This window comes from Mus caroli, unplaced genomic scaffold (genome assembly GCF_978045245.1).
Source record: "Mus caroli unplaced genomic scaffold, Mus_caroli_1 scaffold_14, whole genome shotgun sequence".
In the NCBI taxonomy this organism is placed as follows: Eukaryota; Metazoa; Chordata; class Mammalia; order Rodentia; family Muridae; genus Mus; species Mus caroli.
In genome coordinates this window covers 36,928,487-36,933,477 of record NW_028227269.1, presented here as the reverse complement: position 1 = coordinate 36,933,477, position 4,991 = coordinate 36,928,487, and the positions used below count along the sequence as shown (strand labels likewise).

The following is a 4,991-nucleotide window of genomic DNA, read 5'->3' as shown; positions in this document are numbered from 1 at the left end:
GGATAAAGACAAAATCTCGGCCCAATAATCAAGGTAGATCATTCTCAGGGGACTCTTTGTGCTCCTCCCTCTCTATTTAGCTTTTACCTGGGACTAACTCAAGTCTGATAATGATAAAAGTTCCTGATAAAGAGACATCTACATTTCTATGAATATTTCCCAGCTGGCAGAGAAACAAGAACTTTGTATGCTAAGTTTAGTAGACAGGCATCTACAAGGAGAATAAAAATCACAACTGACAACTAAAGATTAATTTTTATGAAGGCACTTTCAAGTGCAGTCAAACAGACCACAGGCAATTCGGTTTAACAAAAGAGTTAAGTACAACAGGAGAACTTAGGATCAAATAGGTCCCCAGTAGAATTTTTTACTCGGCATTGGGACTCAGCACGAGTATGTCCCGTTCTAGCCATCACTATGTCCACCCATATGCACCCTTGGGCCTGGCCACTGAGCCAACCTGTAGGAGGTTGAACAGTGGCTCTAGCATGCACTGTGGGTCACCTATGATTGGATGGAGGGGGACAAACTGAGAAAAGTACTGTCGCCCTTCCAGGTAAAGAATAGTCCCAGGAGCATTTCATGGGATGGCCTTGATCCAGGGAAACTACCGCCTGGTCCTCACAGTCCCAGATGCTCCCAGCAGGAAGGACTCCAAATTCAGAAAGTGGCACCATTTTCTCGTGGTCAACATGAAGGACAATGGCATTAACAGTGGCGCGGTCCTCTCAGATTCTGTGGGCTCTGGGCCTCCCAGTGGCCTCCACCGATAGATACATCTGGCTGGTGTATGAGCAAGACAAACCACTCAACTGTGGTGAACCCATTCGCAGCAACAGGTCAGGAGATCACTGTGGCAAGTTCAAGGTGACAGCCTTCTGCCAGAAGTATCAACTAGGAGCCCCGGTGTCAGGCACGTGTTAGCAGACACCGTGCAATGAGTTGCCCAAACTGTAGGAGCAGTTGTCTGGGAAGTAGGGGTGCTGCAGAGGCCAGCAGTCCTGGGGATCCCTCACAGTATTATCAAATTGTTCAAAGCATGCTGTTTCTTCCCTTCCTATCTATTGACTGAGAGGGAGTCCTGAGCTGTGCTAGGATAGAGGTTTAGGGTGTCTTCTTGCTGCCCATCCTTATGATTCTAGCTTGTCACATCCCAGTTTGTGTTTGATTGAATTTAGGCTCTATCTTTCGAAGTGCCTGGTATTATCATGGAGTCATTATATTGTTGATTTAAGAGGAACATCTTTGAAAACGAAGTCATTTCCCAGGACCAAGTCCGTAGGAGAGAGAGTTAGGGATAGTGTTATCTATAAGTTGTTTAACAAGAAGATTTGGTCCAGAACTAGGTACAGTGGCATCTTTTGAGGTGTAACTTTAGTGTCCCATCCCCCAGTACCCCAACTGAGACAAGACTCCCAGCTCAGCTGAGATCTGACAGTCCAGTTTAGTTAGGTGGCTGCATGGGTGATGATGTCCTGTACCTCTAAACAATAGGGCTACTGTGTGAATGTGTGACCATGGAGAAAGACCCTGCTAAGCCCATTGCTTCTCAATGAGCAAAAGTAACTGGAGTTGCTCTCTGTGTTAATCCTCTCTGCTCACTGTCAAATGAAAATAAAAGATGTTGGGTCAGTCTCCATTCCTCCCCACTTCTATATTTATTTCTTGTTACCTATTGTATTTGCCTCAGAGTTCATCTTCTCTAAGTTCCACAAGTCAATGGAACCTTGTGGCATTTGACGTTCAGTGCCTGGTTGACTTCACTTTGCAGTGTGCTCTCTAGGTTCATACACACCATAGAAAAGGCAGCATTTCTTTTTTTTTTTTTTATTCTTTTTTTTTGATTTTTAATATTTTTATTACATATTTTCCTCAATTACATTTCCAATGCTATCCCAAAAGTCCCCCATAGCGCCCCCCACTTCCCTACCCACCCATTCCCATTCTTTTGGCCCTGGCATTCCCCTATATTGGGGCATATAAAGTTTGCAAGTCCAATGGGCCTCTCTTTCCATTGATGGCCGACTAGGCCATCTTTCGATACATATGCAGCTAGAGACAAGAGCTCCGGGGTTCTGGTTAGTACATCATGTTGTTCCAACAATAGGGTTGCAGATCCCTTTAGCTCCTTGGGTACTTTCTCTAGCTTCTCCATTGGGAGCCCTGTGATACATCCAATAGCTGACTGTGAACATGGATGTATCGCAGCATTTCTTTCTTTCTTCCTCAAGAATGAAGAGCATTCTACCACATGGACATGCCACACTTTTTCCTTTCATCTGGGTGCTTTTGTAGATTTCTTGTCTTGTCTAATGTGAATAGTGATGAGACAAACGTTGGCTTGTGGGTGTCTCCTAACACACTGAATTCACATTCTTTGGCTATATCTACCCCATAGCTCAATCAAATGGCAGTTATATACATTTTTTTGAGGAACCCTCATACTGTTTTTTGTTCTAAGCAATGATATACACCAACATTTATATCCTGCTGTCTTTTGAGTTTAGCTAGTAAGGCATGTATGAGGCAACTAGAGATACTAGCTCCTTGTAGTTTTGCTTTTCATCTTCCTGATGATTACTGATGTTAAGCCTTTTTCAGATGCCTATTACCTACCCATTTGTATGTCTTTATTTCAGACATATTTTTAAAGTCATTGGCCTAATTTTATTTGGGTTATTTATTTTGCTGTTGAGTTCCTTGAGGTCTCAGCATGTTTCTGGATAATACAGTTTATTGGTTGTATTAATGAATTATCTGCTGCAAAATTCCACTTATTAGTGTCATTCACTCTAATTTAATAAATTCTGTTGGTCTTCTTTGCTCTTGAGGTCACCATAATATCAGTGTGTCTCTTAAAAATACATTGGAATGCAGTTTAAAAGACATAAAGTGAACCTTTGGGTTCTCTCAGAAGTTATAGAATGTCATTTGTTAGAAAATCCACTCAAATACATTATACTATAGCTATTTAGGAGATATAAGAGTAGGTTGAAAACCAGGGCACGTTATGTTGCTATGTGTTTATGATTCTAATCATTTTGACCTATAAAAGGAAATCTATGAAGATTAAGTATTTAGAGTTTAGGAACAAAATAAAATTGAAAAATATGACATCTTGAGAGTTTAGTCATAGTCTAGTTTCCCCTCTATGGCTTTTCCAGATGATTGTTATGTTGTGAGCTCCCAAGAACAACAATGGAGTTATCATCACTTTTCATCCTTAAAAAGTGTAATAAATGATCAATGCCCATGCCTTTGATGGATGTAAAACTCCCTGGTATGTGTTGGAGTGGGGGTGGGGAGTGGAATTGCAATGCAAACTACACTTGAAACAGGAGCAGTAAACCTGTGATTGCAAAGGTGAGCTGGCAGCACCTGAGGAGAAATTTGTACCTGAGACCTGGGGGAGCAGAGTCACGCTGGGACTGGGCCAGGAAACAGGCACAGGTGAGCACCTGAGTCCTCAACTCTCTTAGCCCAGCAACTCTGTCTTCATTAGCCCTAGCCTCAGCTTGTAGCTCTCCCCAGTTCTTTGAAACTATGTAGATTCTACAGGAATCTGATGATTATTTCTCTTTTATGGCTTTGAATCTTTAAATCATGTCGGGTTGATATTTGACAGAGTTGTTGACAGCCCAAATGGATTTTTTAATGTTGTAGCTTAGATAAATCTTTCTGTTGCTGTAGAGGAGCCAAAAATGTTTTTATGGCTAACTCCAACTTAATAAACTGCTAAAACCTTTTTTCCCTCCCTCCCTCCCTCCTTCCCTCCCTCCCTCCCCCCCTCTCTCTCTCTGTTTCTTTCTTTCTTTCTTTCTTTCTTTCTTTCTTTCTTTCTTTCTTTCTTTCTTTCTTTCTTTCTTTCTTTCTTTCTTTCTAAATACAAGTATTTAATTCTTAATATGGATTGGTTCTTTTTTGGTAATTAAAACCAAACATTTTTGCAAAATTGCCAACATGTTAATCAAAATAATCTAGGGTTTTGTACATCAAGCATTTAACTATCTTTTAAATTTTCTGTAATGAGATCGTGAAATAAAATTAAAATAGATTGAAATAGACAGTTTTCTTTTTTTAATATTTTTTTATTAGGTATTTTCCTCATTTACATTTCCAATGCTATCCCAAAAGTCCCCATACCCTTTCCCCTACTCCCCTACCCACCCACTCCCACTTTTTGGCCCTGGCGTTCCCCTGTACTGGGGCATATAAAGTTTGCAAGTCCAATGGGCCTCTCTTTCCAGTGATGGCCAACTAGGCCATCTTTTGATACATATGCAGCTAGAGTCAAGAGCTCCGGGGTACTGATTAGTTCATAATGTTGTTCCAACTATAGGGTTGCAGATCCCTTTGGCTCCTTGGGTACTTTCTCTAGCTCCTCCATTGGGGGCCCTGTGATCCATCCAATAGCTGACTGTGAGCATCCACTTATGTGTTTGCTAGGCCCTGGCATAGTCTCACAAGAGACAGCTATATCTGGGTCCTTTCAGCAAAATCTTGCTAGTGTATGCAATGGTGTCAGTGTTTGGAAGCTGATTATGGGATGGATCCCTGGATATGGCAGTCTCTAGATGGTCTATCCTTTTGGAAATAGACTGCTTTCATTGCTTATGGTCGGTGTAGAGCAAAAGTCTTGTATAAAGTTCAGAAAGGACCATATTAAATTTCAATATGGAATGCATATTCCACTTGTAGAATTCATATCTCAACATTCATATCATCACCATAACATGCAGCACTAGGAAATAAAAGAATTGTATGTTACCTTGGTTATGTATCCCTTGAAACATTTGCCCAGAGATAACTCAGATGAAGGATAACCTGTGATTTTCACTGGGGCCTATCATCTGCTCTTACACCGAAATTTTGGTAGAGAATTGCTAGAGAATCTCTAAGCTATCCATTAAATTAACTAACAAACTAGCTAATCAATCAAACAAACAAATAGTCAGGGAAGGAAAATTTAATTATTTACTTAGGTACAAAAA

At 40.8% G+C, this 4,991-nt stretch overlaps 1 pseudogene; it reads left to right on the top strand.

The window, feature by feature from the left end:
* The first annotated feature begins 514 nt into the window (after positions 1–514).
* On the top strand, positions 515–978 carry LOC110307332 (phosphatidylethanolamine-binding protein 1 pseudogene; annotated as a pseudogene).
* Positions 979–4,991: the final 4,013 nt, after the last annotated feature.